At 44.0% G+C, this 21183-nt stretch overlaps 1 non-coding gene across 1 annotated transcript; it reads right to left on the reverse strand.

The window, feature by feature from the left end:
- Positions 1 to 6926: 6926 nt before the first annotated feature.
- On the reverse strand, positions 6927 to 7034 carry LOC130984721 (small nucleolar RNA R71). Its single transcript, XR_009088635.1, has one exon. It is a non-coding gene; the product is annotated as a small nucleolar RNA R71 (small nucleolar RNA).
- Between the last annotated feature and the right edge of the window lie 14149 nt (positions 7035 to 21183).

The raw sequence follows: 21183 nt of genomic DNA on the forward strand, positions 1-21183 counted from the left end.
TTCGGTTTTTTTTTTCGCCTCTTTTTTTTTATATTCACTGCTTTTTCTTGCTTCAAGAATCATTTTTATGATTTTTCAGATCCTCAGTAACATGTCTCCTTTTTCATCATTCTTTCAAGAGCCAACCTTCATGAACCACAAATTCAAGATACATATGCACTGTTTAAGCATACATTCAGAGAACAAGAGTATTGCCACCACATCAAAATAATTAAATTATTATAAAATTCAAAATTCATGCAATTCTTTTCTTTTTTTCATTTAAGCACATTTTTATTCAAGAAAGGTGATGGATTCATAGGACATTCATAACTTTAAGGCATAGACACTAAGACACTAATGATCACAAGACACAAACATGGATAAACATAAGCATAAAATTCGAAAAATAGAAGAATAAAGAACAAGGAAATCAAAGAACGGGTCCACCTTAGTGATGGCGGCTCTTTCTTCCTCTTGAAGATCCTATGGAGTGCTTGAGCTCCTCAATATCTCTTCCTTGTCTTTGTTGCTCCTCTCTCATGATTCTTTGATCTTCTCTAATTTCATGGAGGATGATGGAGTGTTCTTGATGCTCCACCCTTAGTTGTCCCATGTTGGAACTTAGTTCTCCTAGGGAGGTGTTCAGTTGCTCCCAATAGTTTTGTGGAGGAAAGTGCATCCCTTGAGTCATCTCAGGGATCTCATGATGAGAGGGGTCTCTTGTGTGCTCCATCCTTTTCTTAGTGATGGGCTTATCCTCATCAATGGGGATGTCTCCCTCTATGTCAACTCCAACTGAATAACAGAGGTGACAAATGAGATGAGGAAAGGCTAACCTTGCTAAGGTAGAGGACTTGTCCGCCACCTTATAGAGTTCTTGGGCTATAACCTCATGAACTTCCACTTCTTCTCCAATCATGATGCTATGAATCATGATGGCCCGGTCTAGAGTAACTTCGGACCGGTTGCTAGTGGGAATGATTGAGCGTTGAATGAACTCCAACCATCCTCTAGCCATGGGTTTGAGGTCATGCCTTCTCAATTGAACCGGCTTGCCTCTTGAGTCTCTCTTCCATTGTGCGCCCTCTTCACATATGACTGTGAGGACTTGGTCCAACCTTTGATCAAAGTTGACCCTTCTAGTGTAAGGATGTTCATCTCCTTGCATCATGGGCAAATTGAATGCCAACCTTACACTTTCCGGACTAAAATCCAAGTATTTCCCCCGAACCATAGTGTTCCGGGGGTTACCTGAAATGTGTAGCTCGGTCGTCTGGAGAGGCCCGAGGTGGGGGTTCAGGGACCCGAGCTTGATATGCAGAGTGGTTGGTGGTTGTACCTGCAATGACACTCCGATGCTTAAGTTAGCATGGGTCCAAGCAGATATGTGTAGATGTGGAATGAATGCCATACCTGGGTGCTCCAGTGTATTTATAGTAGTTGGCCGTGATCTTCCCTGGATAAGATATTCTTATCTTAACTTATCTTTGGGAGTTTTATCCCTATCTTTGTGGAACCGCCTTTGCTAGGCCTTTTCGGCCTTTAGGTTTGGGCTGTGTTCCTTTTGATGGGCCTTCCCTTGCTTTATTCGTCCGAGGTCCGACCTTTAGGCGTGAGCCTTAGGACGAGGTCGGACCTTTTATGAACTGACCGAGTCTGGAGGAGCCCAGTCAGGGTATGAACAGTGCCCCTGCCCGAGTTCGTCCTTTTTGGGAGGTCGAGCTCGGGCATAGTAGTTTTTCAAATTTCAAAAATGGCCGTTTCCTGCATTTATTGCATTTTACCGTTTTTCCTCGATTTTCGTTCGGGCTCTGTGAAGGCTTTATTTATTTGCCCCTTTTCCTCTTTTCTCTGCGTTTTTGTTTCTTCTTTTCCTTTTCGAGCACTGCTTCTTCTCTCTCTTTACTCTGCTTCCCCGAATCTCTCTGTGCGTCTTTCTGGGGTTTCTTCTGTGCCGTCGTTTCTTCTTGCTCCGGAGCTCGTCGTCTTCGTTTCTTTCCAGGTTTGTTCCCTTGTTTCTCTTTTCTTGTGCACATATGCTTCTGTTTCTTTGTGTGGCTCTTGTTTGCTTCTTTTTCTTTATGCCTGGGTTGCCCCGAAAAGAGGCACCGCCATTTGTTTTGTTGTTTGTATATGGGGGGGGGGGCTCTTTTTGTTCTTTGGTATCTTTAGTTCCGGGTTGCCTTTTCTTCGTGGGGTTTTGTTTCTTGCTTTGCTGAATGGGTTTTCGCTGTCTTCTTTATGTGATTTTTGCTTGCTGTTGCATTTCTTCTTTGTAGGTAAGAATTTTATGTCTCGAAAGGTTCTTCAAGCGATGTCGACTAAGATTCCACGTGGTCTTGGTTGGGTAGACCCTCTTCCTCTAAGAGTCCCTTCTGTGGTAGATTCTGAATATTTAGCTAGGTTCCGTAGGCACTGTAGCATATGTGAAAATAGAGAGTCTGAGAGGGATTATGAACTAGTGGCCCCGGATTCCGAGGAGAGGGTGTGCTTTCCGCCCCTAGATAGTTCCGAGAAGCTCTTCTTTTATGCTTATGATTGTTTTTTCTCTAAGCTGGGTGTCCGACTTCCTTTTACCGATCTGGAGTCCGAGGTGTTATGGTCTTGTAACCTTGCCCCTACGCAGCTCCATCCAAATTCTTGGGCGTTTTTAAAGCTGTTTCAACTTTTGTGTCAGTTTTTGGGCGTCCCTCCCTCTATTTCTCTTTTTTCCTATTTGTTTGTGTTGACGAAGCCGGGGTCGGGTGGAGGGAAGGTATCTTGGGTCTCTTTTAGGGCTAACCAGGGAAGGAAGTTTTGTACCCTGTATGATGAGTCCTTTCATGATTTTAAGAACTTTTATTTCAAGGTCCGGGCTACTGGAGACGTCCGACCTTTCTTTCTAGATGAGAGTGGGGAGCCTTCTTTTCCTCTTTGTTGGCAGGAGAATGTAGTGTCTACTAAGTATACCTTTGAGAGTCTAGATGAGGTGGAGCAGGCTTTTGTGGGTGTGGTAAGCAGTTTATGGGGTCGGGCACCTCACTTGGACACGAAGAAAATGTTGGGAGATCCAAGTGATGAGCGGATAATTTGTATACTTTTTGGCATTGTTTTTAGTATGTTTTTGATATCTTTTAGTTAGATTTTAGTACATTTTTATTAGTTTTTATTTAAAATTCACTTTTCTGGACTTTACTATGAGTTTGTGTGTTTTTCTGTGATTTCAGGTATTTTCTGGCTGAAATTGAGGGACCTGAGCAAAAATCTGATTCAGAGACCAAAAAGGACTGCAGATGCTGTTGGATTCTGACCTCCCTGCACTCGAAGTGGATTTTCTGGAGCTACAGAAGCCCAATTGGCGCGCTCTCAACGGCGTTGGAAAGTAGACATCCAGGGCTTTCCAGCAATATATAATAGTCCATACTTTGTCCAAGATTTGATGGCCCAAACCCGCAAAGCAATCCGGCCTCAGGAATTCCAGCGTTAAACGCCGGAACAGGAATAAAAGTTGGAGTTAAACGCCCAAACTGGCATGGGAGCTGGCGTTTAACTCCAGAAAAGGTCTCTACACGAATTTCCTTGATTGCTCAGCCCAAGCACACACCAAGTGGGCCCGGAAGTGGATTTTTATGTCATTTACTCATCTTTGTACACCTAGGCTACTAGTTATCTATAAGTAGGACCTTTTACTATTGTATTAAGGAGCCTTTTATCAAGACTTTGGTAGCTATCTTGACTTTTATGCTATCTTAGATCTTTGGGAGGCTGGCCATTCGGCCATGCCTAGACCCTGTTCTTATGTATTTTCAACGGTGGAGTTTCTACACACCATAGATTAAGGGTGTGGAGCTCTGCTGTACCTCGAGTATTAATGCAATTACTATTGTTCTTCCATTCAATTCCGCTTATTCTTTTACCAAGATATCACTTGTTCTTCACCTATGAACAAGGTGACTGACAACCATTCTTGTTCTACAAGCATTCGAGGCTTAGTGAGTATCTCTTGGATTCTTCGGAATCTTCGTGGTATAGGCAGGACCTGATGGCGGCATTCAAGAGAATCCGGAAGGTCTAAACCTTGTCTGTGGTATTCTGAGTAGGATTCAATGATTGAATGACTGTGATGTGCTTCAAACCTGTAACCTACTGGGCGTTAGTGACAGACGCAAAGAGTTATTCTATTCCGGTAGGGGAGGGAACCAAACCGGTGATTGGCGACACTGTGACAGAGTGCTTTGCATTAGCTTTCACTGCGCGGATGGGAGGTAGCTGCTGACAACAGTGAGACCTTACACGAGCTTGCCATGGAAAGGAGTAAGAAAGGATTGGATGAAGGCTGTAGGAAAGCAGAGAGACGGAAGGGAAGGCATCTTCATACACTTGTCTGAAGCTCATACACCAATGATATACATAAGTATCACTATCTTTATCTTATTCTATGTTATTTTCGTTCATCACCATATATATCTGAGTTTGCCTGACTAAGATTTACAAGATGACCATAGCTTGCTTCAATACTAACAATCTCCGTGGGATCGACCCTTACTCACGTAAGGTTTTATTACTTGGACGACCCAGTGCACTTGCTGGTTAGTTGTGCGAAGTTGTGTAATGCCATGGTATTGAGCGCACCAAGTTTTTGGAGCCATTACCAGGGATTATGAGAGTTGTGAAAAAGTATAGTTCACAATTTCGCCGACCAAGTTTTTGGCGCCGTTGCCGGGGATTGTTCATGTTTTGAGCAAGCTTTTGGTAACATCAGAGCCAAGATCCGGCAACAACATCAAATTTTTGGTGTTATTGCCCGGGATTGTTTAGGCTGGACAACTGACGGTTCATCTTGTTGCTTAGATTAGGTATTTTTTTTTCGAAATTCTTGAAGGTGAATTCTAGAGTTTCATGATGATTTGTTGAAATCTGGCTGGCTGAGAAGCCATGTCTAATCTGATTGGACCGAGGTTTCAACTTATCACCACAAGAGCTTGTTGATTTCGTATCAATCTTGCTGTTGGAGCAGTGATTTGCTAAGGCTTGGCTGACCTTGGTCATGTCTAGTGTTTTGGACCGAAGCTTTCTTTGAAAGCTTGGCTGGCTGTGAAGCCATGTCTAATTCCTGGACCGGAGTCTTAGACTAGCATTGCACTGATTCCTAGAATTCTCATTAAGAATTTTGATGTTTTCACTTAAATTTTCGAAAATCAAAAAAAAAAAATTACAAAACCATAAAAATCCAAAATATTTCTTGTTTGAGTCTAGAGTCTCATCTTAAGTTTGGTGTCAAATGCATGTCTTTGTTATATTTTTCGAATCCATGCATATATTTTGTGTTCTAATCTTTGAATTCTATTGACTTGAAGTATTTTTTTTGTGTCTCATATGCATTCTCATATTGTTAGTGTCAGTAGTACACAAACTGCTAAGTTTGGTGTCTTGCATGCATTGTTATTTGATTCTTGTTGCATTTTGATTATTAAAAATCCAAAAATATTTTTAATTTGTGTCTTTTCAAGTCAATGATACAAAGAATTGAAGATTTAGAACATACTGCAGAGGAATTATACAGAAAAAGCTGAGCATTCAAAAATGCCCAGTGAAGAAGGCAGACTGGCGTTTAAACGCCAGCCAGGGTACCTGGTTGGGCGTTTAACGCCCAAAGAGGTAGCATTTTGGGCGTTAAACGCCAGAATGTATACCATTCTGGGCGTTTAACGCCAGGATGGTGCTAGGGAGAAGATTTTGTTTTCAAATCAATTTTTTTCAAATTTTTCAAAATCAAATCTTTTTCAAATCAAATCTTTTCAATCAAATGTTTTCAAATCAATTTCTTTCCTTTTTAAAAGATACTTACTAACAATTAATGATTTGATTGAACATCACAAGATTGTTACCTTTTCTGTTGAGAAAGGTTTGAATGTTTCAAATCATATCTTTTCTTGTTAGGCAAGTCATTCATTTTTAAAATCATATCCTTTCAAATGGTTTTCAAATCATATCTTTTAAAAATGTTTTCAAATCATATCTTCTCAATCACATTTTTTTAAACGCATAACTTTTCAATTAAATCTTTTTAACCACATCTTTTTCAAAACAGTTTTCAATCAAATCTTTTTAATTTCTAATTTCAAAATCTTTTTCAAAAATCACTTGGTTTCCTTTCCACTTTGATTTTCGAAAATCAATTGATGTTTTTCAAAAATGTTTTCAAAGTATTTTAATTAATTTTCGAAAATCTTCTTCCCTCCTTCCCACATCCTTCTATTTATGGAGTGCCACTCCTTCTCAATGCACAATTCGAACCTTATCTAACTAAAGTTCGAATTTATCTTCTCCTTCTTCTTTCTATTTCTCTTTTCCTCTGACACTTAAAGGAATCTCTATACTGTGACATAGAGGATTCCACATTTTCTTGTTCCCTTCTCTTTCATATGAGCAGGAGCAAGGACAAAGGCATTCTTGTTGAAGCTGATCCTGAACCTGAAAGGACTTTGAAGAGAAAGCTAAGAGAAGCCAAAGCACAACTCTCTTTAGAGGACCTGACCGAATTCTTCAAGGAAGAAAACATGGCAGCAGAAAACAACAACAATGCAAACAATGCAAGGAAGGTGCTGGGTGACTTTACTGCACCTACTCCTGATTTTTATGGGAGAAGCATCTCTATCCCTGCCATTGGAGCAAACAACTTTGAGCTTAAGCCTCAATTAGTTTCTCTAATGCAACAGAATTGCAAGTTCCATGGACTTCCAATGGAAGATCCTCATCAGTTTTTAGCTGAATTCTTGCAAATCTGTGACACAGTCAAGACTAATGGGGTTAACCCTGAGGTCTATAGACTGATGCTATTCCCTTTTGCTGTAAGAGACAGAGCTAGAATATGGTTGGACTCTCAACCTAAAGAAAGCCTGGACTCATGGGAAAAGCTAGTCAATGCCTTCTTGGCAAAATTCTTTCCACCACAAAGATGGAGTAAGCTTAGAGTGGAAGTCCAAACCTTTAGACAAAAGGATGGAGAATCCCTCTATGAAGCTTGGGAAAGATACAAACAATTAATCAGAAAATGTCCTTCTGACATGCTTTCTGAATGGAGCATCATAGGTATTTTCTATGATGGTCTCTCTGAACTATCTAAGATGTCCTTGGATAGCTCTGCAGGAGGATCTCTTCATCTGAAGAAGACGCCTGCAGAAGCTCAAGAGCTGATTGAAATGGTTGCAAATAACCAATTCATGTACACTTCTGAAAGGAATCCTGTGAACAATGGGACTAATCAGAAGAAAGGAGTTCTTGAGATTGATGCTCTGAATGCCATACTGGCTCAGAATAAGATATTGACTCAACAAGTCAATTTGATTTCTCAAAGTCTGTCGGGAATGCAAAATGCACCAAACAGTACTGAGGATGCTTCATCTAAGGAAGAAGCTTATGATCCTGAGAACCCTTCCATGGAAGAGGTGAATTACCTAGGAGAACCCTATGGAAACACCTATAATTCTTCATGGAGAAATCACCCAAATCTCTCATGGAAGAATCAAGAGAGACCTCAACAAGGTTTCAATAACAATAATGGTGGAAGAAACAGGTTTAGCAATGGCAAGCCTTTTCCATCATCTTCTCATCAGACAGAGAGTTCTAAGCAGAATACTTCTGACTTGGCAACAATAGTCTCTGATCTAATAAAGACCACTCAAAGTTTCATGAATGAAACAAGGTCCTCCATCAGAAATTTGGAAGGACAAGTGGGTCAGCTGAGCAAGAAAGTTACTGAACTCCCTCCTAGCACTCTCCCAAGTAATACAGAAGAAAATCCAAAAGGAGAGTGCAAAGCCATAGACATGGCCGAATTCTGGGAGGAAGGAGAGGCAGTGAACGCCACTGAGGAAGACCTCAATGGGCGTGCACTGGCCTCCAGTGAGTTCCCCAATGAGGAACCATGGGAATCTGAGGCTCAAAATGAGACCATAGAGATTCCATTGGACTTACTTCTGCCATTCATGAGCTCTGATGAGTATTCTTCCTCTGAAGAGGATGAGTATGTCACTGAAGAGCAAGTTGCTAAATACCTTGGAGCAATCATGAACCTAAATGACAAGTTATTTGGAAATGAGACTTGGGAGGATGAACCTCCCTTGCTCACCAAAGAACTGGATGACTTGTCTAGGCAGAAACTGCCTCAAAAGAGGCAGGATCCTGGGAAGTTTTCTATACCTTGTACCATAGGCACCATGACCTTCAAGAAGGCCTTGTGTGACTTAGGGTCAAGTGTAAACCTCATGCCCCTCTCTGTAAAGGAGAAATTAGGGATCCTTGAGGTGCAAGCTGCAAGAATCTCATTAGAGATGGCAGACAATTCAAGAAACAAGCTCATGGACTTATAGAGAATGTTTTGGTGAAGATTGAAGACCATTACATTCCTACTGATTTCATAGTCCTAGAGACTGGGAAGTGCATGGATGAATCCATCATCCTTGGCAGACCATTCCTAGCCACAGCAAAGGCTGTGATTGATGTTGATAGAGGAGAGTTGATCATTCAAGTGAATGAAGAATCCATGGTGTTTAAGGCCCAAGGATATCCCTCTATCATCATGGAGAAGAAGCATGAAGAGCTTCTCTCAAAACAGAGCCAAACAGAGCCCCCACAGTCAAACTCTAAGTTTGGTGTTGGGAGGCCACAACCAAGCTCTAAGTTTGGTGTTGAAACCCCACATTCAAACTCTAAGTTTGGTGTTGGGAGGTTTCAACACGGTTCTGAGTGTTTCTGAGGCTCCATGGGAGTCCTCTGTCAAGCTAATGACACTAAAGAAGCGCTTGTTGGGAGGCAACCCAATGTTTTATAATTAATTATTTTCTTTTGTTATTTTATCTTTTTTGTAGGTTGATGATCATAAGAAGTCACAAAAACAATGAAAAAAGCAAAAACAAAATGAAAAACAGGAAGAAAAACAGCACACCCTGGAGGAAGATGCTGCTGGCGTTCAAACGCCAGTCAGCCTAGCAGTTGGGCGTTTAACGCCCAGTCTGGCACCTTTCTGGGCGTTTAACGCCAGAAAAGGGCACCAGACTGGCGTTAAACGCCAGTAAAGGGCAACAACCTGGCGTTAAACGCCAGGAATGGGCACCAGCCCGGCGTTTAACGCCAGAAATGGCTCAAAACGTGATTTTGAGCAACTTTTGGTGCAGGGATGACTTTTCCTTGACACTACAGGATCTGTGGACCCCACAGGACCCTACCATCACTCTCTCTCTTCTTCCCCCATTCACCAATCACCTCAACACCTTTTCCCCAAAAACCCCTCACCTATCAAATCCCATCTTTCTCTTCACCACTCACATCCATCCTTCATAAATCCCCACCAACCTCACCCTTCAAATTCAAACCATTTTCCCTCCCAAACCCACCCTCAAATGGCCGAACCTTTTACCCCCCCTCTCTCCTATAAATACCCTTCTTCAACTCTTCATTTTCACACAACCTAAACACCCTTTCTTCTCCCTCTTTGGCCGTATACACCACCATCTCCCTCTTCTTCATTTCTTCTTCTTCTACTCTCTTCTTTCTTCTTTTGCTCGAGGACGAGCAAATATTTTAAGTTTGGTGTGGTAAAAGCGTTGCTTATTCATAACCATTATGGCACCAAAGGCCGGAGAAACCTCTAAAAAGAGGAAAGGGAAAGCAAAAGCTTCCACCTCCGAGTCATGGGAGATGGATAGATTCCTCTCAAAGGTGCATCAAGACCACTTCTATGAAGTTGTGGCCTTGAAGAAGGTGATCCCCGAGGTCCCCTTTTCACTCAAAAAGGGTGAATATCCGGAGATCCGCCATGAGATCCGAAGAAGAGGTTGGGAAGTACTTACCAACCCCATTCAACAAGTCGGAATCTTGATGGTTCAAGAGTTCTATGCCAATGCATGGATCACAAAGAACCATGACCAAAGTGTGAACCCGAATCCAAAGAATTATCTTACTATGGTTCGGGGGAAATACTTGGATTTTAGTCCGGAGAGTGTGAGGGTGGCGTTCAACTTGCCTATGATGCAAGGAGATGAGCATCCTTTCACTAGAAGGGTCAACTTTGATCAAAGGTTGGACCAAGTCCTCACAGTCATATGTGAAGAGGGCGCACAATGGAGGCAAGACTCAAGAGGAAAGCCGGTTCAATTGAGAAGGCATGACCTCAAACCCGTGGCTAGAGGATGGTTAGAGTTCATACAACGCTCAATCATTCCCACTAGCAACCGGTCCGAAGTTACCATAGACCGGGCCATCATGATCCATAGCATCATGATTGGAGAAGAAATAGAAGTTCATGAGGTTATAGCCCAAGAACTCTATAAGGTGGCGGACAAGACCTCCACTTTGGCAAGATTAGCCTTTCCTCACCTCATTTGTCACCTCTGTTATTCAGTTGGAGTTGACATAGAAGGAGATATCCCCATTGATGAGGACAAGCCCATCACCAAGAAAAGGATGGAATACACAAGAGACCCCTCTCATCAAGAAATCCCTGAGATTCCTCAAGGGATGAACTTTCCTCCACAAAACTATTGGGAGCAACTAAACACCTCCCTAGGAGAATTAAGTTCCAACATGGGACAACTAAGGGTGGAGCATCAAGAACACTCCATTCTCCTCCATGAAATTAGAGAAGATCAAAGAATCATGAGGGAGGAGCAACAAAGACAAGGAAGAGACATTGAGGAGCTCAAGCACTCCATAGGACCTTCAAAAGCAAGGACGAGCCGCCATCACTAAGGTGGACCCATTCCTTGATTTCCTTGTTCTTTATTCCTTTGTTTTTCGAATTTATGCTTTATGTTATCCATGTTTGTGTCTTATGATCATTAGTGTCTTAGTGTCTATGCCTTAAAGTTATGAATGTCCTATGAATCCATCACCTTTCTTGAATAAAAATGTGCTTAATTGAAAAAGGAAGAATTGCATGAATTTTGAATTTTATAATAGTTTAATTATTTTGATGTGGTGGCAATATTTTTGTTCTCTGAATGTATGTGTAAACAGTGCATATGTATCTTGAATTTGTGGTTCATGAATGTTGGCTCTTGAAAGAATGATGAAAAAGGAGACATGTTACTGAGGATCTGAAAAATCAATAAAATGATTCTTGAAGCAAGAAAAAGCTATTCAAAAAAAAAAAAAAAAAAAAAAAAAAAAAAAAAAAAAAAAAAAAAATTTCGAAAAAAAAAAAAGAAAGAAAAGAAAGAAAAAGAAAAGAAATAAAGTTGTGATCCAAGGCAAATAAGAGTGTGCTTAAGAACCCTGGACACCTCTAATTGGGGACTTTAGCAAAGCTGAGTCACAATCTGAAAAGGTTCACCCAATTATGTGTCTGTGGCATGTATGTATCCGGTGGTAATACTGGAAGACAGAGTGCTTTGGGCCACAGCCAAGACTCAATAAATAGCTATGTTCAAGAATCATCATACTTTACTAGGAGAATCATTAACACTATCTGGACTCTGAGTTCCTAAAGAAGCCAACCATTCTGAATTTCAAGGGATAGATTGAGATGCCAAAACTGTTCAGAGACAGAAGGTTAAAAGCCCCGCTCATCTAGTTAATACTGATCTTCACAGATGTTTTTGGAATTCATTGCATATTCTCTTCTTTTGATCTTATTTGATTTTCAGTTGCTTGAGGACAAGCAACAATTTAAGTTTGGTGTTGTGATGAGCGGATAATTTGTATACTTTTTGGCATTGTTTTTAGTATGTTTTTGATATCTTTTAGTTAGATTTTAGTACATTTTTATTAGTTTTATTTAAAATTCACTTTTCTGGACTTTACTATGAGTTTGTGTGTTTTTCTGTGATTTCAGGTATTTTCTGGCTGAAATTGAGGGACCTGAGCAAAAATCTGATTCAGAGACCAAAAAGGACTGCAGATGCTGTTGGATTCTGACCTCCCTGCACTCGAAGTGGATTTTCTGGAGCTACAGAAGCCCAATTGGCGCGCTCTCAACGGCGTTGGAAAGTAGACATCCAGGGCTTTCCAGCAATATATAATAGTCCATACTTTGTCCAAGATTTGATGGCCCAAACCCGCAAAGCAATCCGGCCTCAGGAATTCCAGCGTTAAACGCCGGAACAGGAATAAAAGTTGGAGTTAAACGCCCAAACTGGCATGGGAGCTGGCGTTTAACTCCAGAAAAGGTCTCTACACGAATTTCCTTGATTGCTCAGCCCAAGCACACACCAAGTGGGCCCGGAAGTGGATTTTTATGTCATTTACTCATCTTTGTACACCTAGGCTACTAGTTATCTATAAGTAGGACCTTTTACTATTGTATTAAGGAGCCTTTTATCAAGACTTTGGTAGCTATCTTGACTTTTATGCTATCTTAGATCTTTGGGAGGCTGGCCATTCGGCCATGCCTAGACCCTGTTCTTATGTATTTTCAACGGTGGAGTTTCTACACACCATAGATTAAGGGTGTGGAGCTCTGCTGTACCTCGAGTATTAATGCAATTACTATTGTTCTTCCATTCAATTCCGCTTATTCTTTTACCAAGATATCACTTGTTCTTCACCTATGAACAAGGTGACTGACAACCATTCTTGTTCTACAAGCATTCGAGGCTTAGTGAGTATCTCTTGGATTCTTCGGAATCTTCGTGGTATAGGCAGGACCTGATGGCGGCATTCAAGAGAATCCGGAAGGTCTAAACCTTGTCTGTGGTATTCTGAGTAGGATTCAATGATTGAATGACTGTGATGTGCTTCAAACCTGTAACCTACTGGGCGTTAGTGACAGACGCAAAAGAGTTATTCTATTCCGGTAGGGGAGGGAACCAAACCGGTGATTGGCGACACTGTGACAGAGTGCTTTGCATTAGCTTTCACTGCGCGGATGGGAGGTAGCTGCTGACAACAGTGAGACCTTACACGAGCTTGCCATGGAAAGGAGTAAGAAAGGATTGGATGAAGGCTGTAGGAAAGCAGAGAGACGGAAGGGAAGGCATCTTCATACACTTGTCTGAAGCTCATACACCAATGATATACATAAGTATCACTATCTTTATCTTATTCTATGTTATTTTCGTTCATCACCATATATATCTGAGTTTGCCTGACTAAGATTTACAAGATGACCATAGCTTGCTTCAATACTAACAATCTCCGTGGGATCGACCCTTACTCACGTAAGGTTTTATTACTTGGACGACCCAGTGCACTTGCTGGTTAGTTGTGCGAAGTTGTGTAATGCCATGGTATTGAGCGCACCAAGTTTTTGGAGCCATTACCAGGGATTATGAGAGTTGTGAAAAAGTATAGTTCACAATTTCGCCGACCACCAAGCCTTCTCCGTTCCGAGTTAGGTAGTTCCCGACCTCTCCGAGATTCATCTTTTTTAGTATTTTTGGATTTGCTTGTTTTGGTGGAATTTCTGTTGTGGTAATCCCTTTCTTTTATTTCTGCAGAGATGTCTTCTCAGGCGGATTCCATGAAGTACCTTCGTCGGACGAAGAAGTCCGTGGCCGCTCGGAATATTGAGGCTGGGGGGGCTTCTGCCCGATCTTCTCCGGAGAAGACTACTGTGGGTGTCACTACTCGGTCAAAGACTATTCCGACTCCCCAGTTCCGAGCTATAAATCAAGATCCTCCGACCTCTGGACCTACTACCTCTTCTCCTCCTTCGTCCTCGGGTCCTCCTCCCAAGAAACAGAAGACCTCTCAAGAGCCTGCGGGTTTTAATGACAAGGATTTCGATGCTCTTGGTTGGGTTGAACAGCATATTCTCCCTCAGACTTTTATTTCTACTGATGATGTGTCTATGGAGCACCATTTTCAGTATATGGCGCGGAGCTGTGTCCGGATGGCTAGTCTTCATGCCGCTATTGCCCGGGAGTTCAAGAAATCCCCTATTGGTGCGACCAGTTCCCGACTTGAGAAAGCTCAGTCTGAGTTCGAGAGAATTAGTAAACTGAAGGCTGCTAGGATTGCTGAGCTGGAGGAGTCTTTGGAGAAGGAGAAAGCTAAAGCTACCGCAGCTGTGGCGGCGGCGAGTTCGTCCGAGGAGATGGCGAAGGCGGCGAAGGAGAATTATACTCGGGCACTTGCCGAGCTTGTGGAGACAAAGGAGAAGTTGCAATCTGCTCAGGATGATTTTTACGAGCTAGAAGGGCATGTGGCTAAGGGTATGGATGCTATGTATGAAAATTTGAAGGCTCAGGTCCGGGTTCTTGCTCCTGACCTGGATCTGAGTTTATTCAGTACGGATAACGTTGTTGTGGAGGGAAAGATTGTTCCTGCTCCCAACGAGGATGAGGTTCCGGTGTCCGACCCCAAAGTTCCGGTGTCCGACCCCAAAGTTCCGGTTGCGAGTTCGACTTCACCTTTGGCCGGGGATGGATCTGGTGTGGAGGTTTTAAATCGAGATGACGGTGCCGTCGATGCTGTCCCGATTTCTATGTTTCTTCCGCAGCCTTCTGTTGATGTGGCGTCCGGAAAGGATCTTTGATTCTCTGTAATCCTTTTTATCTTTTGGTTTTTGCCCGGCCTGTGGGCTCTTTTGTTTTTGGATGGTTTCTGTGAATGCTTTGGACACCTTTTTTGCTTTTAGCTACTTGCAGTAACTTTTTAGCTTATTATGCGGTGTTTTTGTTCGCGTTTTGACTTTTGTTCCGCTTTTATGCTTTTTAGTTGTTTTTGGATAACAACCTTTTAGCTAGCGCTTTTTTCTTTGAAACTTCTGTTTTTTCTTTTTGATTTCGTTTTTTCGCTTGTACTTTTTAGTTGTTATAGCAACTTTTTAGTAAGCATTTTCGAAATCTTTGTTTTCGCCGTTTTAAGGCTTCCTTCTCGGGTCCGGGCTTTTTCTCGGACCTCGGGTTGGGCGGTCGAGTACACCCTTTGTTGGGTCCGACCTTGTCATTGGTCGGCCTTTTAAGTTATTTTTGTAATCTCTTTTTATTTGGCTTTTTGAGCCTTTCTCAGAGTTACTTTATAACTTCTCATATTAATTTGAACCTCGTCGCTTTTATCTTTGCCGACCTTGTGTGGTCTCTCGGCAATGATTTTTTGCGTTTTGTCGAGCATAAATTAATGCGCCTTGGCGGGGTACTTTTTCAGGATTTGCTTCATCACGAGGAAGAACAAAAGAAAATAAAAAATTTGATTAGTATTTAAAAAAGAAAGAATATTTACAGAGTGTTTACCCTTGACTAGGTCGGGTGCCTTACTTGACCGGGTGTCTCATTAAAAAACCCTTGTAGGGAAAAAGAGTACACCTCGGGTCAAATTTTTCTAGCTGTAGTACCGTCTTAGATTACAGGCGTGCCAAGCCCTGGGCAGCTCATTGCCTTCTAGGTCGGATATCTTGTAATAGCCTGTTCCTAAGACTTCTGTTACTTTGTAGGGTCCTTTCCAATTTGCAGCTAGCTTTCCTTCTCCCGACTTTTGTGTTCCGATGTCATTTCGGATTAGAATTAGGTCGTGAGTGGAGAAGCTTCGTTTTATTACTTTCTGATTGTATCTCAGGGCCGTTCGCCGTTTTAAGGCTTCTTCTTGGATCCGGGCTCTTTCTCGAACTTCGGGGAGGAGGTCGAGTTCTTCCTTTTGTGCCTGCGGGTTACCTTCTTCGTTGTAGAAGATGACTCTGGGTGACCCTTCATCTATTTCGATAGGAATCATTGCCTCCATCCCGTAAGCTAGTCGGAATGGCGATTCTCCCGTTGTAGAGTGTGGAGTTGTCCGATATGCCCATAATACCTGGGGGAGCTCCTCGGCCCATGCCCCTTTGGCCTCTTGGAGTCTTCGTTTTAACCCGGCCAAGATGACTTTATTTGCGGCCTCTGCTTGTCCGTTGGCTTGTGGGTGCTCGACTGAGGTGAATTGCTATTTGATTTTTAGTTCGGCCACCAAGTTCTGAAAACTTGTGTCCGTGAACTGTGTTCCATTGTCTGTTGTAATGGAGTAGGGGACTCCGAACCTTGTGACAATGTTTTTGTATAGGAATTTGCGGCTTTTCTGAGCTGTAATGGTGGCTAAGGGTTCAGCTTCGATCCACTTTGTGAAGTAGTCGACCCCTACTATGAGGTATTTGACTTGCCCCGGTCCTTGGGGGAACGGGCCGAGTAGGTCAAGTCCCCATTTCGCGAAGGGCCATGGTGCGGTGATGCTGATAAGGTCTTCGGGTGGTGCTTTGTGGAAATTGGCATGTTTTTGGCAGGGGGGGCATATTTTCACAAACTCCGTTGCGTCTCTTTGCAAAGTTGGCCAGTAGAACCCGGCTCGGACTACTTTCTTGGATAATGCCCGAGCTCCGAGGTGGTTCCCACACATGCCTCCGTGGACTTCTTCGAGGACGCTCTTTGTTTCTGAGGTCGGGACGCACCTAAGGAGGGGGTTTGCGAATCCTCTTCTGTATAATACGTCGTGAATTAGTGTATAATTCTGGGCGTCTTTTGTGAGTCTTTTAGCTTCTTTTCTTTCGGCGGGGAGAGTTCCCGACTTCAGGTAGCTGAGTATGGGGGTCATCCATCCTTGCTGTTGGTCGGATATATTTAGCGTTTCTTCCTCTCTTAGCACGGAGGGAGATTGTAAGGTTTCCTGGAGGAGACTTCTGTTGTTGCCTCCGGGCTTGGTGCTGGCAAGCTTTGAGAGGGCGTCTGCCCGGGCATTTTGTTCCCGAGGTATGTGCTGGATCTGTATCTCTGGAAAGTGGCGTAATTGTGCCTGTGTTTGGTCCAGGTATTTTTTCATAGTTGGGTCTTTGGCCTGGTAGCTTCCATTTACTTGTGATGTGATGACCTGGGAGTCGCTGAAGATCGTGATTTTCTGGGCTCCGACATCTTCGGCTAGCTTTAGACCTGCTAGTAGGGCCTCGTATTCGGCTTGGTTGTTCGAGGCCTGGAACTCGAATTTTAGGGATAGTTCTATCTGCGTTCCTTGGTCGCTTTCGAGTATAACCCCGGCTCCGCTTCCAGTTTTGTTTGAGGACCCGTCGACATACAGGTTCCATGAGAGTGGGGTTCCAGGGGTCTCAGTGTATTCTGCGATGAAGTCGGCTAGATACTGAGATTTTATGGCGGTTCGGGTTTCATAGTGGAGGTCGAACTCGGACAGTTCCACCGCCCATTGCAGTATTCGTCCTGCCAGGTCTGTTTTTTGGAGGATGTGTCTCATGGGTTGGTTTGTCCGGACTTTGATGGTGTGGGCTTGAAAGTAGGGACGGAGCCTCCGAGCTGTGAATACTAGGGCGTAGGGGAATTTTTCTATCTTCTGATAGTTTAATTCGGCCCCTTGTAGTGCCTTGCTTACAAAGTATATGGGGTGTTGTCCTTGGTCATTTTCTCGTATTAATGCTGAAGCGACTGCTCGATGTCCAACCGAGAGGTATAATACGAGTTCTTCTCCTTTTAAAGGTCGGGTTAGGATTGGTGGCTGCCTGAGGAATTCCTTGAATTCTTGAAAGGCTTTTTCGCACTCCGGGGTCCATGAGAAGGTTTTCCCTTTCTTTAGGAGTGAGTAGAGAGGTAGTGACTTTATTGCTGATCCTGCCAAGAATCTTGATAGGGCGGCTAGCCTTCCATTCAGTTGTTGTACTTCTTTGACACACGTCGGGCTCTTCATATTGAGTATCGCTTGGCATTTGTCCGGGTTCGCTTCGATGCCCCTTTGAGTCAGCATGAAGCCTAAGAACTTTCCGGCTTCTGCGGCGAAGGTGCACTTTGTCGGGTTAAGTCTCATGTTGTGTTTTCTGAGGGTGCCGAAGACGCTGGTGAGGTCGGTCAGCAGGTTTCTGTCTTCTTGTGTCTTTACCAGCATGTCGTCGACGTACACCTCTAGCTGTAGTCCGATGTGCTCTGAGAACACTTTGTTCATTAGCCTCTGGTAGGTTGCCCCTGCGTTCTTCAGCCCGAAGGGCATTACTACGTAGCAGTAGTTTGCCCTTGGGGTTATGAACGAGGTCTTTTCTTGGTCGGGTCCGTACATCGGGATCTGATTGTATCCCGAGTATGCGTCCATGAAGGAGAGATATCTGTAGCCTGAAGCTGCGTCTACTAAGGCGTCGATGTTTGGTAGTGGATATGGGTCTTTGGGGCAGGCTTTGTTGAGATCTGTGTAATCGACGCACATCCTCCATTTTCCGTTGGGCTTTTTTACCAGGACCACGTTCGCGAGCCATAGGGGGTATTTTACTTCCCTAATGAACCCTGCATCTAGCAGTGCTTGTACTTGTTCTTCTATTGCTTGCATGCGCTCGGGTCCGAGCTTCCGGCGTCTTTGTTGGACAGGTCGGGATCCCGGGTATACTGATAGCTTATGGCACATCAGGTCGGGGCTTATGCCTGGCATGTCGGAGGCTTTCCAGGCGAAGAGGTCGGAGTTCTCCCTTAAGAGGGTTATGAGTTCCTCCTTTAGGCCTGCTTCGAGGTTTGCTCCTATGTTTGTTATTTTTTCAGGTGTGTTCCCAATCTGGACTTTTTCGGTTTCTCCTTCTGGTTGTGGCCGAAGATCTTCTCGGGCTTGTACTCGTCCGAGTTCTATTGTGTTGACCTCTTTCCCTTTTAGGCTTAGGCTTTCGTTGTAGCATCGCCGCGCTAGTTTTTGGTCGCCTTTTAGGGTAGCGATTCCTTTTGTGGTAGGGAACTTCATACAGAGGTGTGGGGTCGAGACTATAGCTGCCAGTCTGTTTAGGGTTGGTCGCCCAATGAGGGCATTGTATGCTGAAGTGACGTCGACTATAATGTAGTCGATGCTTAATGTTTTAGATCGCTCGCCTCTTCCAAAGGTAGTGTGTAGCGAGATGTATCCTAAGGGATGGATCGGGGTATCCCCTAGCCCAAATAGGTCGGTGGGATAGGCCTTTAGTTCTTTTTCTTCAAGTCCGAGCTTGTCGAAGGCCGTTTTGAACAGGATATCTGCTGAGCTTCCCTGGTCAATCAGGGTTCGATGTAAGTTGGCGTTTTCTAGGATAATGGTGATTACCATTGGATCGTCGTGCCCGGGAATTATCCCTTGGGCATCTTCTCGGGTAAATGAGATAGTAGGTAATTCGGGCAGGGGACCGTCTTCTCGGACGTGATAGACTTCTTTGAGGTGTCTTTTTCGCGAGGATCGGGATGTTCCTCCGCCTGCAAAACCTCCATTTATCATGTGAACGTGTCTTTCAGGGGTTCGCGGGGTTTGTTCGGCCCGACCTTCGTTATCTCCCCGCCTTCTCTTCCTGGTCTCTTCTCCTTTCTCTGCTATGTATCTGTCGAGTTTTCCTTCTCTGGCCAGCTTTTCTATAACATTTTTTAGGTCGTAGCAGTCGTTAGTAGAATGACCGTAGAGCTTGTGATATTCACAGTATTCGGACCGATCTCTTCCCGCTCTCTTGTGTTTTAGCGGTCGGGGCGGTGGGATCTTTTCGGTGTGGCATACTTCTCTGTAGACGTCTACCAGGGAGACTCGGAGGGGGGTGTAGTTGTGGTACTTCCGTGGCTTGTCCGAGTTGGGGTCTTCTTTTTTCTTCTGTTCCCGATCCCGATCTCGGAGTGGGTAGGTTGATTCCTTCCTAGAAGAGTCTCTTAGCTGGGAGGTTTCCTCCATGTTGATATATTTTTCTGCCCACTCCTGCACCTCGTCTAGAGAGGTCGGGTATCGTTTGGATAGGGATTGGCTAAACGGTCCCTCTTTCAGGCCGTTTGCTAGTCCCATGATGGCTGCTTCAGTGGGCAGGTGTTGTATGTCCAGGCAGGCTTTGTTGAATCGCTCCATGTATTCTCGGAGAGTTTCTTGGTTGCCTTGTTTGATCCCGAGTAGACTGGGGGCATGTTTTGTCTTGTCCTTTTGAATAGAGAACCTTGTTAGGAATTTTTTGGTTAGGTCTTCGAAGCTGGTGATTGATCTTGGTGGCAGGTTGTCGAACCACTTCATGGCTGACTTGGTGAGAGTGGTGGGGAAGGCTTTGCACCGAATCGCGTCGGAGGCGTCGACTAGGTACATTCTGCTTCTGAAGTTGCTGAGGTGGTGACTTGGATCGGTGGTGCCGTCGTAGAGATCCATATCGGGTGGTTTGAAGTTTCGTGGTGCCTTTTCCTTCATGATCTCTTGCGTGAAGGGATCATGGTTGCCTTCGGGGGTGGTGCCGCGTTCTGTCCGGTCTTTCAGGTTGGCCTCTATTTTCCGCAGTTTTTCTTCTAATTCTCTGCGCTTTCGAGCCTCCCTTCTCAGATCTTGTTCAGTTTCTTTCTGTTTCTTTATGTCCTCTTCGAGTTGTTTCAGTTGGTTTTGTTGTGTCCGGACTGCTTCTAGAATTTCCGAGCTCTTCTCTTTTTCAGAATTTTGTGGATCTTTGTTTGGGAGTGATGTCTTTGGGTGATTCTGTTTGTTTCCTCCTGGAGTGCGTGGTGATAGAGGGCTGTCCGGTCGTTCTCCGGTGTCAATTTCGTCCTCTTGTTCAGATGCAGCGCGGTCATTGTTGTGAGAGTCGTCCGCCATGGTAGAGGGATGACTTCCAGGTCCCCGGCAACGGCGCCAATGTTCCGGGGGTTACCTGAAACGTGTAGCTCGGTCGTCTGGAGAGGCCCGAGGTGGGGGTTTAGGGACCCGAGCTTGATATGCAGAGTGGTTGATGGTTGTACCTGCAATGACACTCCGATGCTTAAGTTAGCATGGGTCCAAGCAGATATGTGTAGATGTGGAATGAATGCCATACCTGGGTGCTCCAGTGTATTTATAGTAGTTGGCCGTGATCTTCCCTGGATAAGATATTCTTATCTTATCTTATCTTTGGGAGTTTTATCCCTATCTTTGTGGAACCGCCTTTGCTAGGCCTTTTCGGCCTTTAGGTTTGGGCTGTGTTCCTTTTGATGGGCCTTCCCTTGCTTTATTCGTCCGAGGTCCGACCTTTAGGCGTGAGCCTTAGGACGAGGTCGGACCTTTTATGAACTGACCGAGTCTGGAGGAGCCCGGTCAGGGTATGAACACATAGTAAGATAATTCTTTAGATTTGGATTCATACTTTGGTCATGGTTCTTGGTGATCCATGCATTGGCATAGAACTCTTGAACCATCAAGATTCCGACTTGTTGAATGGGGTTGGTAAGAACTTCCCAACCTCTTCTTCGGATCTCATGTCGGATCTCCGGATATTCACCCTTTTTGAGTGAAAAGGGGACCTCGGGGATCACCTTCTTCAATGCCACAACTTCATAGAAGTGGTCTTGATGCACCCTTGAGATGAATCTCTCCATCTTCCATGACTCGGAGGTGGAA

Source organism: Arachis stenosperma, chromosome 5 (genome assembly GCF_014773155.1).
Source record: "Arachis stenosperma cultivar V10309 chromosome 5, arast.V10309.gnm1.PFL2, whole genome shotgun sequence".
NCBI lineage: Eukaryota > Viridiplantae > Streptophyta > Magnoliopsida > Fabales > Fabaceae > Arachis > Arachis stenosperma.